General features: G+C 35.1%; 1 long non-coding RNA gene across 1 annotated transcript; it reads left to right on the top strand.

Moving 5' to 3' along the window:
* The first annotated feature begins 11,167 nt into the window (after positions 1 to 11,167).
* LOC131606563 (uncharacterized) lies at positions 11,168 to 12,984 on the top strand. Its single transcript, XR_009284878.1, has 3 exons — positions 11,168 to 11,374; positions 11,475 to 11,558; positions 12,157 to 12,984. It is a non-coding gene; the product is annotated as an uncharacterized LOC131606563 (long non-coding RNA).
* The last annotated feature ends 3,431 nt before the right edge of the window (positions 12,985 to 16,415 follow it).

The raw sequence follows: 16,415 nt of genomic DNA, 5'->3' as shown, positions 1-16,415 counted from the left end.
ATCTCGAAGATCTCGCCACCCGTTGCAACAAAAGCAAAATCACCCAACAAGTAACCGATTGTATATTTAATTTCACAAATAGAAAACTGTTGTTCCTATGTGTAGATGATATAGGGTGAGAGTTTAGATGCATTTCTTAGATACTTATATGTTATGACATGGCTTTTTTAAAAATGAATTCAGGTTCTGGAAAAACTACAACATGTATAAAATATGCGTATCATTATCAGAAGAAAAGATGGAAGCCAGCTTTAGTGTGAGCAGTCTGCAGATACATTTAGAGCAGGTGCATTTGATCCATTTTTAGGGAAGGTTCGTGTTTGTATTTGATTGTTGTAGCCTTTTAGGTCCTAGTTTATATTGTTTGTCTATAAGATCCCGGTATAGTATTGTTTCCTTGTTGATGAGGAATGCAATGGTTGAACTGAAGTGTAGAGTGTAGACTCATTTTTACTAATTCTAGAATTGATCTCAACAGTGGTTCTCATCTGTTGTTGCAGTTATGTCTTTCACATTTTCCATAATTAGTCTTTCTCTTGCATGTCATATTTGAGATCATCTACATCTATTTTTATTTCATAAGATAGAAACTTTCTCCTAGTTATACATAAAAATAATAATATATGGTTGATTCATGAACAGAAAATAGTACTATCATGGGAGCGTCATAGGAATCAGAATTGGAACGGTCTCTAAAAAGATATGGAAGTCTTCTCAAGCTCTTGGGTGACATAACCTTTTCCCATTCATATGTTATGGTTCTCATTGAAATTCAGGTACACTTTGAGAAATGAATTTGATATAAGATAATAGCCGCTGAATTAAAATCAAAAGATTAATAAACGGAATTAATGTTGTGGTACTTTTTGGAATTTTTATGTTATATGCGTGTTTATATAGTTGAGATAACACGTGAGAACATATTTCAGAAGAGATTTGGAAAGGTAAAGATAAGTCTCTTGACGAAATCTATTCCATCTAATGAAAGTAGTCCTTGTAAAGAGAATATTTATAATTTTCTAAGAAGATTTTAAAAATTCATTGCATAGCTGTGGCGGTTTTCAACCACCATAATCAAAATATTTAAAATATATTTTTATTGTTCACTACAAGAAAATTGCCCTATGCCCACAGTCATTTACTATGTTTTACCTACAGACAACAAAAACCATCACTAATTCTTATTTATTAATTTTATTTACTTATGTGTTATTATTATTATTATTATTAATAATTTTATTTTATTATTATACTACACTGTAATGTTTTACACTCAGATCTCGTGCTTTTTCCCAGCATAAGCGAAGAACTTTCCACATAAGTGCTTTTTCAAACACGCTTTTTTTCAAATGCTATTCTCACGGAAGGCTTCACATGAGTGCTTTTTCCAAACGCGATTTTGCAGTCTGACAGATTCTTCTTAAACCCAAACGTGATTCGAAATCTCAATGCGTCAATTCAGTTGCGTTTAGGTTTTGCTTCATAACTTCTTCGGTTCATAATGCTTATGGTTTGGTGCATTTTTACGGTAAGCTTTCACGGTTTCATGTTGATTACGGTTTCAATTGGTTTCTCTGGTTTTTTGTTTCGATATTCATTCTAGTTGAGTTAACACAAGCATACAACATTATAAAGCTAAATGGAGGAATGTTTACCTGTTACAAATGTAGAAAAATACAGCTTTTGGTCTTGCCCGCAAGGTATTCGATAAAACGCCTCAACTGTAACTCTTGATTCTTTTAACTCAATTCTTTCACTTCATGATGCTAAGTTGTTGTATTGCTGCTATTGTTGATTGATGATCATTTGCGGTGTGTGAATTGGCAAATAATTGTTGTCGTTATTACCGTTTTGCAACTCGCACGTCACATGTTCGAAAAAATGTTTCAACCGTTTTCTTTCCTCTTTTCGCTTCTGTTTTGATGTGCATTGTGATGCTAAATTTTCTGTTATTATTGTTGATTGTTGTTGAACTCTTGAATTTCCCTATTTGATGCTTGAAATATTGACAGTTTAGTTTTAGCGATTTGTTATATGATAACTCTCCAAGACCAAAGCATGTTTATGATTGCGGTAGTCTTAGTACTTCGCCTTCTCATGTTAACTTCAAATAATAGTTGGTGCATGTATTGTTTAAAAATAATTATACAAATATTTATCTCTTTTTATCAATGATTATTGTTGGTGATCTTTTTCAGTTGCAGCGGAGTAATTATTCTTCAATGGAAGGTGTTCTTTAGTGTAAGCCACATTTTGACCAACTCTTCAAGGATCATCGGCAAGAACTTGTAATCACGTATGTCTTTTAGTTCTTCATGTATAATAAAGGTAATGTTTGTTGTGTACGAGTTTTTTACTCAGATTTTGAACCTTTAATAAGGACCAAGGGTTTCAGATCTCTCTGCATGGGAAAACAGCGGGCCAGATTCGATTATGTTGGAGGTTTTGTGATAGTTTTAAGCAAGACTTTATTCATCCTTATAGAAATCAGATTCTAACTAGCTATAATTGTAATTTGGTGATTCTGTATTTTTCTATCAAAGCTTCAGTTACTAAATGTTTTTTTTGTAAAAGCCTGAGCTTGTTGATGGAGGTTGTGAAGCTATTGATCAAGAAATTACTTAATTGCAAAAGGAAAGCTGTGAGCAGGTTTTGATTCTTATCTGAAGTAAACTGTCTGTTTTGTTTTAAGTTATTCTTGATTTTATTATTTACATAACTGTCTCTTTTGACCAAATTTAGAGCTCATCAAAAAGAAAGAAGGATTTATGAAATTAATTGAATTATTGAAGCAGTAGAAGATGGCATGAAATTGGAACAGCGGTAAAATATTTGACGATATATAGTTTATCTTGTTCATTAGTTTTTCTTTTTTATATTGACAAATTCACATGCTGGCCCTCATTAATAGCTAATATGTATTATGTTAATATGCAGAGCCCTTGAGAAAGTTGCTATGGACAAACTTGTTGAGTTGGCTTATAAGAAGAAGCTGGTAATATGCCTATTTAGTTTTTGTGATTATTCTTTGTTGTTTGCGGAGTTAGCTTTAGAATACAGATGTGGCAACTGAATTGAGCTATTTGACATATTATCTGCAACATGTTATTAGTTCCTGATTCTTTAGAACACTCTATCAAATTTTACTCATTAATTTTTTGATACCAATACTAAATTGATACTAAATGGTTAAATATAGTGGCCAAATTGATAGTAGGTGGTCTTTTATAATATATATAGACTTTATTGATACTAAGTTCTTATATATAGGTACCATCTTGACATGTTAATAGAGTCATGAATCTTTTTAAATTATTCAGTGCCATGGACCAGTTTGAGGGTGTTCTACAGAGATGAGGATTGATTTGGCAGTTACACATTTTTATCCTCGAATTTATATTCTTGGCTTTCATGAAGAGGACTCTTGCTAGATATCGGGCGTTTGAGGAAGCCAGAAAAGTAGCTTTTTGAATCCCATGTTTAAAGATGTCCTATTTGCAACTCCTGCTCTTGACAACTATAGTACTGTTTCAACTGTTGCTGATAACCGACCACTTGCACATAATTGCAAGCCCAGCCTACCTATATACAATATGGGGTAAAAACCCATGTCTGGTATGTTGAATTTTTTTATTCTATGTCCTTAAATACTTGGTATTATGAATTGATTTGGGTGAGTTTTAAGTAATGTCTATATGTAAACCTTACACGGGTAATATCAATAAGTAAACCTTTGCCTAGAACCTAATATGATATTCAATGCTTATTAGTTATTGCATCTCTTATTTCAAATATTGATTTGCTTCGAAATCTGATTTGTTCTTTGATAGATGCTGCCGTTGTGTTTAGTTATATTTGATTGATTGAACAGGTTTTTAGTGTAGTATAATTAATATCACTTTTTGATTTCACACTAATGAAGTAGATTGACTTTTTTCAAAGTTTTTGAAAGTAATGTTGCTGGTTGTTGTCAGTTCCTTATAATACCGTTCTTTTCTTCTTTTTTATAGGGTATTTGAAAAGTCAGTGCAGTATGTAAAGCGTTTCAGCCGCTATATAAATCCTAATGCTCTTAGACAAGTTCGAGAGTATCCTCCAAAATTTAGCTGCAATGTTGCTGGTTCATTTTCTATTTCTTTCTTTTGCATTGTCAAGCATTTAAGCATTTAATTGAGTATGAATTGTAATGTACAGATTTTTAAAGATAAATTGTGGGTTTGGATTAGTTAATAGATTTGAGGATTCAATATATTTTAATATTTAATTAAGTATGAATTGTAATGTGTAGATTTTTAAAGATAAATTGTGGGTTTGGATTGGTTAATAGATTTGATGATTCAATATATTTTAATATTTAATTGAGTATGAATTTTAATGTATATTGTGGGTTTGGATTAGTTAATAGATTTGAAAAAATTAAAAAATCATACGAGAGTGCTGTAATTATGGATTAAAAAATCAAACGAAAAATTTAAAAAAACAATACAAGTTTTTAGTGACAGCAGTGCTGTAAGAATAAGATAAAAAAAATTTATTCTATTTTCCAGGTTTACCTACGAACAAAACCGTAGGAAAAGGTCAAAAATTTTAGCGATGGCTAAATGACTTTGACAGACAGCCAAAATACCGTTGCAAGTCGGCATGTATAATGCACGGAAACTTTGTCTGTCAGTTAAAGCCAATCGGTGTTTTACCTTCGGATTTTGGACTTTTGGTGACGACTTTTGTCGGTCACTACAAGTCAATTTTCTTGTAGTGTGTTAATGGAAGTTGTAAGAACTCTTAGTAGACATGGCAATAAAACCCAGACCCACGGGTACCCGCCCGAACCCGCCCCGAAGTTGACGGGGAAAATCCGCTTTGACTGGGTTTGGGTTCGGGTTTGGGTTTTCCCCGATTAGAAAACATGGGGATGGGTCGGGTAATGGGGACACTAGTACCCACCCCGAACCCGCCCCGTTTATTTCAATATGTACATTATTATTTATATTTTCATAATTTATGTAATTAAATATGTGGCTAATGTTTTAATAATTTGATTTGTATTTACTATTTTAAATATTTGAAATATATGTATGAAATTTTTTGAGATTGTTTTATTTTATTATTTATAATGTAATTTGATTTTTGAAAAAGTAAATATTTTCATTAAAAAAATTGATTTTACGAAATACATGGTGGCGGGGCGGGGATACCCGAACCCAACCCGAACCCGTTAAGGACGGTTTTGGGTTTTAATTCCCCATCCCCGTTTGGGTTTGGGGCGGGTAACGGGGATTGATTGGGGATTCGGGTTTGGGTTTGGGGGAGGTAAAAACCGTCCCCGACCCGCCCCGTTGCCATGCCTAACTCTTAGGAGTCAAGCTCTAACCAACGTTGCTTTGAAAGTAAATATAGTTATTAGTTCCATTCATCATCCAGGGAGGGAAACTTTTTCTATTTTTGATGGTTTATTGTTGCTCTTAAGTGGAAAAACTGTTTTGGAGAAGTGAAAGACAGCTCCGAAAGTAAACACATTAAAATCAAAGTCCAATGAGTCTCATCTCTTTACACACTATTTGAAAATTGAGTCTCAAAATAAAATATTGGATTAACTATTAGCATATGTGATTAGAAGCTGGACCGGCCCAATAGAAAAAAGAGATTATTAGTTTTACTCAAGGATTTTTATTATTAAAGGGGTGTAGTTAGTAATATTGTTTTTTGCCTTTTTGCTGTTAGTTTCGGCCCACTATGTTTAGGCCATTTTAGTAAGGTAACCCTAGCTATAAATATTGTATTTTCAGAATTGAAAGGGTTATGAAGAAAGTATGAAGCTTGTTTTTATTGTCAATATCTTTTAATGTCTTTTAGATCTAAATTTAGCCTAGCATAAATCTATCATTGTTGCTTTCATCTTCACCTCTCAATCCTCCCATGGCTCCCCCAAAACCACCCAACCCTACTTCTAAAGAGCTGATTGAAGAAGCTGTGCAAATCTCTACACTACACTTAAACAATGCAATGCAAGAAACGCAAGAACAAATTGATGAGAGGTTTGCTCAAATCTCTGCAGATTTGGCCCATCAAATAGGACAACTCCAAACCAGATTTGATAATGAAAAATCTGTGGAAGATACAAGGTTTGAAGCTTTAATGGCTGCTCTCAACAAAATTTCTCTTAAGGAAAAACCACCGCTGGTTTCATCTGCTGCTGCTGCAACGAATTTGGGCGCTAGTTCTATGGTATTACATCTCAGTCCTCTTCAATTTCATTTGGATCACCCCCATTTACCCATATTTTAAACCCAGTTACTTCCCCTTTTAGAAACTCCTCCAACGTGGTTTATTCTATTCCACAACCTACTATTTTGGTCCAGCAACGTTTTAAGGCCACACCACCACCTTTCCCTACCTACCCACCCTTTACCCCTACAATCCCTTCATTTATTCCAACCCAGAATTATCACACCCAATTTTTACACCAGCCCCCTTACCAACAGAACCCCCACATTCCACATTTACCCCCATTACGAACCCCTAAACTTGAACTCCCCCTTTTGATGGATCAAACCCATTAGAATGGTTATTTCAGGCTGAACAATTTTTTAGTTTCTACAATTACCCAGCGGAAAATAGACTAGCACTTATTTCATTTTATATGAAAGGTGATGCATTGGGATGGTTTAAGTGGATGCATCATAGCCATGATATCACAAGCCATTGGGTTAGCAAAGTAAATTGAAGCAAAACTCAAAGATTCTAAGCCCAAATATTCAAAACCATACACCCCTTTCTCCAAAACAAATTCTAACACTCATACTATCCAGCCCCAAAAACCCACTTCACTTACTTCAGCCCAACCCAATTTTCAACCAAAGCCCATTTCTACCAGTCAACCCCTAAGACTTCCCATCCGAAAATTATCCCAAGCCCAAATTCAAGAGAGAAGAGCCCAAGGCTTATGCTTCAATTGTGATGAGCAATTTGTCACTGGTCATAAATGTGCTATAGGACGATTCTTAATTCTTTTGTGTGATGAAAATCCTATGATTCAAGACTACACAATTGATGACACCCCTGCCCACGAAACTCAACCAAAACCTGACGATACCTATTTTCAACTATCTCCTCAAGCACTAACGGGTCAATTTTCACATCAAACTCTCAAATTTAAAGGCATCATTGGTTGCCTAACGGTTATGGTGTTAGTAGATACAGGCAGCACCCACAACATACTCCAGCCTCGTATCGCTCAACATCTAAATCTTCCAACTACTCCAATTCCACAGTTTTCGGTTATGGTCGGTAATGGCTCGCACCTGCAATGTGAAGGAATTTGTCATAATGTCAAACTCACTTTACAAGAACAACAATTCAAATTACCCTTCTATCTCCTCCCTATTGAAGGAGCAGATATAGTACTTGGCATGGCTTGGTTAAGAACACTTGGTACCATCCAAGCAGATTTTTCCATCCCTTCAATTACTTTCACCCACAACAATTCACCCATGACCCTTCAAGGGGATTCTTTCTCTGTCCCACAATAATCAACCTTTCACCAATTCAAACAACTTGTCCACCAAAACTCCATTGCCTCCTTACACCTTATGATTTTTCAACACAAACCAGCAACTGTGTTATCACAAAATCCTTCACCGTTGGCCAGCTTACCCAAAGACACAAACCCTAAACTTGCCAGCATACTCCAAAAATTTTCTAACATTTTTCAAAACCACATCGTCCTCCCTCCACCTAGACAACATGATCATCACATAAACCTACTTCCAAACACTGCTCCTATCAATGTGAAACCCTACAGATATCCTCATTCCCAAAAAATAGCTATGACAGCAATCATTGCTGACATGTTAAAGGAAGGGCTAATTGCCCCAAGTCACAGCCCCTTTTCATCCCCGGTTTTGTTAGTTAAAAAGAAGGATGGGGCGTGGCATTTTTGTGTAGACTATCGCGCTCTAAATGCAGTAACCGTGAAAGATAGATTCCCCATACCTACAATAGATGAATTGCTAGATGAACTTGGCTCTGCCCAAGTTTTCACCAAATCAAATCTACGCTCTGGCTATCACCAGATTCGAATGGCATCAGAAGATACACATAAAATGGCTTTTCATACTTTCGATGGACATTATGAATACCTTGTCATGCCCTTCGGCTTGACAAACGCACCCTCAACTTTCCAATCAGCAATGAATGATCTTTTACGTCCCTACCTACGAAAATTTGTTTTAGTTTTTTTTGACGACATTCTGATTTATAGTTCTAATTTTGCTGAACACCTAGCTCACTTGCAGGTTATTTTTTAGTTACCAATGACCAATTTTTAGGTTGTGAAGTTATCTAAATGTGTCTTTGCAGTTTCTACGGTTCATTACCTAGGACATATTATTTCTATGGGGACAGTAGCACCTGATGCAGAAAAGATTTAAGCCATTTTAGAGTGGCCTCAACCACGTTCCCTCACAACACTCAGAGGTTTTTTGGGCCTTACCGGATTTTATCGTCGCTTTGTGAAATAATACGCCTCTCTCACTGCTCCTCTCACCGATTTGTTACGTTCCACTAAATTTGTTTGGGGTACAGAGGCAGCCGCAGCGTTTGCAGAATTACAAAGAAGAATGACCGACATGCCGGTCTTATCGCTACCTAACTTTACAAAGAAATTCATTGTGGAGACATATGCATCAGGTGTCACAATAGGTGCTGTGTTGTCCCAGGATGGTCATCTGATTGCCTTCTTTAGCAAAAAGTTATGTCCACGTATGCAGGCGGCTTTCGTTTATGTCCGAGAAATGTTTGCTGTAACAGAAGCCATCAAAAAGTGGCGTGAGTACTTGATAGGTCAGGAATTCCATATAACACAGATCAAAAAAGTTTGCGAAATCTGCTGCTCTAGAAAAACCAAACACGGGAGCAATATAAATGGGCAGCAAAGCTGCAAGGTTTTAACTTTGAACTTTTTTACAAACCTGGAAAATCGAATCTTGTAGCGGACGCTTTGAGTCGGAAATACACATCGGATGAACCCACGTTGCTAGCAATCGCCTCCCCAATCCCGAATATTCTTTCCAGTTTGCGTGAATACTATGCAAAAGATGTAACAGGAAAGGAAATGGTCAAACAACTCTTCCAAAGTGACCTCAATCATACAGACTACCAGTTTTCAAATGGATTAATATGGTATAAAGGGAAAAATTTTATACCTGAATCAAACCAGAGTCGTTCAGCATTTATCCGAGAGTTCCATGCTACACCAACAACAGGACATTCAGGTCTCAAGGCCACCCTTGCTCGAATCTCTACCTCTTTCGGTTGGCCAGGTATATACAATGACACAAAGAGCTGGATTAAGAAGTGTAATGAATGTCAACATAACAAATACTTAACACAGAAGAAGAAGGGATTATTGCAACAATTACCTATACCACAACAAGTGTGGGAAGACATCTGAATGGATTTCATCACCCATTTACCCAACTCCTTCGGCCACATAACAATTTGGGTAGTTTCTAATCGCCTCACCAAATCCGCCCATTTCATTGCCATGCCCACTCGTTTTTAGGCTCAGGATCTTGCTAAACGTTTCACAGTTGATATCGCTCGACTACATGGGCAACCCAAATCCATTGTTTCTGATCGCGGTCCCTTGTTTCTCAGTACCTTTTGGAAAGCATTTTTCAAAGAACAAGGAACTATGTTAAAGTATAGTACATCATACCACCCTGAAACAGATGGTCAAACAGAAGTCATTAACAGATCGATCGGGACATAGCTTCGTTGTTTTGTCAGCTCTCAGCCGAAAAAGCGGTACACGTTCCTCCATCTTGTAGAATACTGGTATAATACTTCTTATCACTCTGCTATTCAAATGACTCCATTTAGAGCTCTCTACGGACGTGACCCTCCCACGGTAGCTCATTACGTTCTTGGATCTACATCAGAACCCTTACTTGAGGACATCTTGCAATAAAGACAAACGATATTCAGGACTTTGAACGAAAATCTCAAAAAAAGTCAGATTTAGATGGAAAAACTGGCAAACACAAAGAGAAGTGATGTTACCTTTCAAATCGGAGACCGTTTTTTACTTAAACTTCAACCATATTGGCAGCAAACGGTTCAGAAACGTCACTCTCAGAAGCTCGCATCTCGTTTTGTTGGACCCTTCTCCGTCATTAAACGCATCGGCCAGGTTGCGTATATGCTTGATCTCCCTTCTTCCTCTCGCGTTCATCCAGTCTTCCATGTATCCCTATTACAACCGTATCATGGCAACGATCCCTTACACGATTTCATACCCATCCCTCCAGACCAACCTCTTCCGATATTCTCCGATCTGGACCACAACAACCACCATCAAGCTGATTTAGCTCAGAACCTGCAAGACAAACAACAAGTATCAGCACCTGATTCAAGTACCACCACTAATCAAAATGAAAGAACAAGTTCGACATCCCCTTCTCAACCTTCGCAAACCGATGGTTTTAGAGAGAAAGAGTCGGCAGAGGAAAGTGAGAAAGCACAAGTGCTCATGAAAAATGGAGAGAAAATTTTTTTGGAGAAAGAAGGAGTGTTGCAGAACGTTGGAAGAAAGAAAGATTGTGAGGATCTTATCTGTTCCAAGTCCTTTACTTCTAGAGTTCACGTTACTTCGAATCAAGTACGCAAGGGGCCCACCTTTTCTGACTTTTCCCTTTCTCACACGGCTCAAGACTCAGTTTCACGTGACAAGCCAGCTGTTCCCAACGTCTCTAATTCCAATCAGTTGTATTCCACTTCTCTTGCCGTGGCGGATTCCCAGCAGAACACGTGTCCCACTTTCTACCCTCAAAACCCTAATCCTTCAATTGCTACACCTGACCCAATATCTCAATTACCCAACAACAGCCCAAGTCCTTTTAATGTGAACCTTGTGGACAAGGTTCTCAATGGGGCCATGAGTATTGATAAGAAGCTGGACCGGCCCACTAGAAAAAAGAGAGTATCAGTTTTACTCAAGGATTTTTATTATTAAAGGGGGTGCTGTTAGTAATACTGTTTTTTTGCCTTTTTGCTGTTAGTCTTGGCCCACTATGTTTAGGCCCTTTTAGTAAGGTAACCCTAGCTATAAATATTGTATTTTCAGAATTGAAAGGGCTATGAAGAAAGTATGAAGCTTGTTTTTATTGTCAATATCTTTTAATGCCTTTTAGATCTAAATTTAGCCTTGCATAAATCTATCGATATGATATTATCTTACCATTGCTCATGATATCATATGTTTCTGTTCTTGATTAAGCTGGGCAGTCAACTTAGAATATGTTTTGAAACTAGTTGTATTGTTACATAAATCATCTGCAACCCGATCGCATGGCTCTCAAGACTTAAGCTTGAGGTACTACACATTTTATTTCCTGCAGCAGAGGATGTACTGTATTGCATTTTACTTTTTTCTTGAATTATTTAGTAATGAATCAGTCGATGTATCTTTGCAGGTGTTCTCTTCATTTGGTATTGTCCAGAAAATTGCTATGTTTGAAAAGAATGGTCAAACTTAGGCGCACTGATTCAGTACCCTGGTATCAATCCTCTTTGTCTTTTAGCTCTTGAGCTTGTGCGCTGTGTTCCAGTTTTATTAATATAAATTTAATTTCCAATGTATACATACCTATTCTCTTTCAGTAGTTTTCTTGTCTTGGTTTGCTTAATGCATAGGATTATAATGTTCTTGCAGTAGTGTTTGGATTGAAGAGTTGGTAACCTATGGTCGATTTTCAGTTGTTTTAACCTATGCTTTCCTTCTGCTACAATGTTGAATGTGGATGTTTTTTTTGCTAATGGGCAGAAATAATTATGGTGCTTCTCTATGATATAAATTATATTTTTATTAGAGGACTATATATTATTTTATATGTATGTTTATTAATAGTATGGTCACCTTTGGATCATTTCTTTAGTCTCTTTTTTTAGTCTTTCGTTTTTCTGTATGTTATTGAGAAAGATCTCTTTTATTCCCTTTTGGCCTTTTCTTTTTCTGTCTAATAATATTTTATTGTTTAATAAATTTCTTTTCTTTCTTGTGGCCTTTCATATATTACACTTTTGTATTAGGGTCCATTTTATGCGGTATTCTATACATTTATTTTGTTGTTGGTTATTTGATATATTTTTTTGCAGATGTTACAACAACAACAGCTGGTAGAGAAGCTTTAGAAGGGCATTGCATTTATGATGGTGATCATTGTAAGCTTCATCTATCATACTCTAGTCATACTGATATCAATGTAAAGGTATAAAAATGTGTTGAGTTAATGTTAATGAAGGAAATTAAGAGATATCCTTAGACGCAATGTGGACACTTTCTTGATCGGAAATGTGTTGAGTTAATGTTAATGAAGGAAATTAAGAGTATAGACTATATAGTGCCACATCCTAATTTGCTTGCAGCACAAGGTCCTCCGACAGTATGGCATGATCCCCAGGCTGCCCCCATGCACCCTACCAGTTCCCCTGGTTTTCAAACTGAAGTTCCTGGAGGACAAGGACCATCATAGGATCTAACTCAGGATCAATTAGACCTTGTTATGTTTCCCTTCCCAAAGCTTATCCTGTTCAAACTGGTGCTTATCCTATTATGCCCACCAACACGTCCACAGCGATGCCTTCCGCTTCTTCATCTCATGCTCAAAGCAGCCATCTCGGGGCTCCACGCAATGCAAATTTACAGTCTTGTGGTGGTCCTGGTTCCTTGCCTTTCATTCAAATCAACCTTGGTGGTCAAGGAATGGTTCGACCTGGGGCTCTGCCAAACATGAGACCTGGTGGTGCTTCACCTTTAGGTCAGCGTAATTATGGTTAGAAAGTTTTACTTTTACTTTTAACCTAATGAAAGGAGAACTTTAATGATATGGACTAAGAGTGATAATATTAGTAAGTTGTTGTTGGAAAGTACATAATCATGACATCATCGATAATATTAGTCAATTTAATAATGAAATTTAATTTGCCAGCTATGGAGTTGCATATATATAATTATATTATATTCTGTTTCTTCATTATTGTCCTTGATTATTTTTTTTTGTAATCAAGAAATTTATTAAGGAACCAAAAGTTCTAACACAACGATTACAAAAAAGAACGAGACAAAAGCTCGAAACAAAGAAAATTAATCACCAAATACTACCTAAGAAAGATATAGCAAAGGAGATTTGCTTAACTCATAAAAGTTATAGTTGATTTGATTAATTTTCCCAATATAGGACCACCTCCAAATAAGGGCCTTGATGCTCCAAATTGTGTCAAATATATTCCAACGATTATTCCGACAAACGATCCCATTCCTAAGCGTCCATATAGTCCAACAAGTTGCCAACCAAATAGTCCCTTGTTTTCCTTCGCTAACTCCCTTGATTATATTTATCCTTTTCATTTTGAAAGTGTTTTATTTTCATGGAATATTACCCGAAAACATTTATTTCTCAAGGTTATTTATTAATCCAAATCTTCGTATTAAGTATAAGTTTCATTCTAATAATTAAACATAAGTTTCATTATAATAAGGGTTAATGAACTTTTTAGTCCCTCTAAATATTGCAGATTTCGTTTTTAGTCCCTCCAAAATTTTCCTTTAAGAAATCGTCCCTTCAAAAATTTTCGTCTAAACTATTGGTCCCTAATGTCAAATTTGCTAGAGATTAGCTACGACTTTAGCCACCGATTAGCTACGAAATTTGACGTTAGGGACCAATAGTTCAGAAGAAAAATTTTGAAGGGACGATTTCTTGAAGGAAAATTTTGGAGGGACTAAAAACAAAATTTGAAATATTTAAAGGGACGAAAAAGTTCATTAACCCTTATAATAATTAAATTTGCTTAAATGAGAAAATTTCTCTGAATAGTTTTTAGAATTTTAGGTGAATTTATTTAATCAATGCTTGATTTTCGAAAACTATAATATCTTGAAAAAAGTTGTTTTCTTACCATGCCTAATTAGTTTTGAATCTTAAAATTATGAATTATCCTAATTTAGCTAGAGATTTACGACGATATTATTGTGGCAATATTGTAGCTGCATAGTTGGGGAATATAAATTCGAGACCCTTAATTCGCTACAGTTTAGTTTTGGTTTTGCTAGGAATATTTAATTATTAGTTGGAATTTTGCTAGGAAATATGGGACTAGACAATTAGCCACTCAATCCATGCTATGACTGTTAGCTGGAGATTTCAATAAGTAGAGAGGAGATGTTCTAAAAAGTTGTATGCTTCGAAGGAAGAATAGCTTTATAAGGCTATTTTTAAGATTCTTTATGTCGAAAATTTTCTCTAAGTCGAAGTAAGGCATGAGTTGTAATATCTTCGAAGTCGAAGGAATAAAGGACTTAGGATATTTCGAGGTATTTTTGAGACACGTTTTGACAAGGTCACGTTGTTTCGCACTTCAGAACTTCGAGTGGGAATGTTTTGAATTTCAAAGTGATTCATTTGGTCAGAAAGACACGTGGAAGCATCATGGAATCGAAGCACATGCAAAAGACCGTCTGGTTTAATAGTATAAATATGGAATGTTTTGAACGTGGCGTTTTATTAGAATAAGACCGTTAGGTCGAATTAGTATAAATAGGGATCTTAATGTTAGGATTTGAGGTGTTCATTTTGTACAAACCACTTACAAATCGCTCAAGTACCAAGTGAAAGAGAAAGAGTTTTCGTTGAGAATCTACATGTAACACCATTTGTACTTTTATATTATTCTCAGTTTTACAAATTCAAGTCATTTACACACATTTCTTTTTCGAATCATGTCTTTTATATTTATCATCAAAGCCTTTTTTCTTCGAATTTCATTTTTACATACTGTATTGCTCTTACATTAATTACACATTTGAATAGCCCTTTAAAATATGAATTCAGTCATTAAAATAGAAACTTTCATACACATGTCTTAGAATCAATCTAGTCGATCCGGCAAGTTACTAAAATACATTTAATAATTTGGAAGACTAGCGGTTGTTTATTAGAAATCACTGTAAACAACGACATATATCGTAGTTAATCTCAAACTAACTCTATTTTCTAAAAATTTGCTGTAAATTAGCTATGATTTGTGTTGTAGCCAATCACAAATTTTCTTCTAGTGTTTTATTTAATGAAATTTTGGTGATTAGGAAAACACATATTCCTTCTAGTATTTTCTATATAGTATTTATATTTTATTTTTAAGTTGTATGTGTTCACTGAGAATTACTCCCTCCGGTCCCATTTATAAGAAAATATTCTCTTTTTAGATACATTGAATAAATAATGTATCTGGACAATATGTTGTTCAAATACATTATTTCTTCAATGTACCTAAAAAGGAAATCTTTTCTTATAAATGAGACCAGAGGGAGTAATTCTCGGTGAACACATACAACTTAAAAATAAAATATAAATACTATATAGAAAGCTTTGATATGACTTGAGCTATAAAAATACAATTGCATCTATTAAATCAACGGTATCATGTCACCATACACATGCATAGACTTGGTATACGCGGTGGCAAGAAATTAAAAACCAAGTGCCAATTAAATTAAACTTAAAAAAATCTTGAATGCCAAGCAACCATTGACTTTGGATTATATAAACTAATAGCACGTGACGAGTTCATTGTGAAATAAGCTAGGGAAAAAAAATGGCTTCAAAGAAATGTTCACTGGTTTTTGTAGTTCTCTTTTTGTGTATGTTGAATTTTTCATCCATGACATTAGCAAGGAACATCAATGGTGCTTCTCAACTTTATTCTTGTAAGTAAACTTCACTTCACTCCCAAGTTATATAAAAAGTATATATAAAATTGTTTTTTTTTTGTTGGTATAATATTTGTTTATTTGTATAGTTTCAGATGAAAAGAATTTGAATAAGAGAGTTCTTGTGGAAGAAAAAACGAGATCCCCATGTAGAAGGGGGAGAAGTAGTCAAGTAAGAGAGGCTAGAGATAACCCACGTTGCCACAATTTTCTATGAATGATATGAGTGTATTTGGTTGTGTAATTATTTGTAAATTTGAAGTTGGAGAAAAAACAAAATAATGAATTGTTTGTTTAGTTTGATCTATGTCAATGCAAATTAAAATAATAAAGCGTCTATAACTCTTTTTACAATGCATTTTTCATTTAGTTGGTTATAGAATAGGTTGAGGTTTTTTTTTTTATTTTAAAAAAACTGCAAAACATGTTCATAATAGAAAAGGTTGGTTGTCACCGTTCATGAAGTATAAAATAAATTTTGAAGTGTTTGATTTACTGTTGATATTAATATTTAAATTTGATTTTTCCTAAAACTTAAATTTATAGTTTGTGAGTTTAGATTCAGTTTAATTTCAAGACACTTTTAGCCATATTATGAAAGTGGAAAAAGTCGTTAGAAAGAAGAAAACTTCATTATCAACAGAAT

This window comes from Vicia villosa, linkage group LG5 (assembly GCF_029867415.1).
Source record: "Vicia villosa cultivar HV-30 ecotype Madison, WI linkage group LG5, Vvil1.0, whole genome shotgun sequence".
Lineage (NCBI taxonomy): Eukaryota > Viridiplantae > Streptophyta > Magnoliopsida > Fabales > Fabaceae > Vicia > Vicia villosa.
The sequence above is the reverse complement of the archived record's forward strand: the minus strand, read 5'-3'. Positions and strand labels throughout refer to the sequence as shown.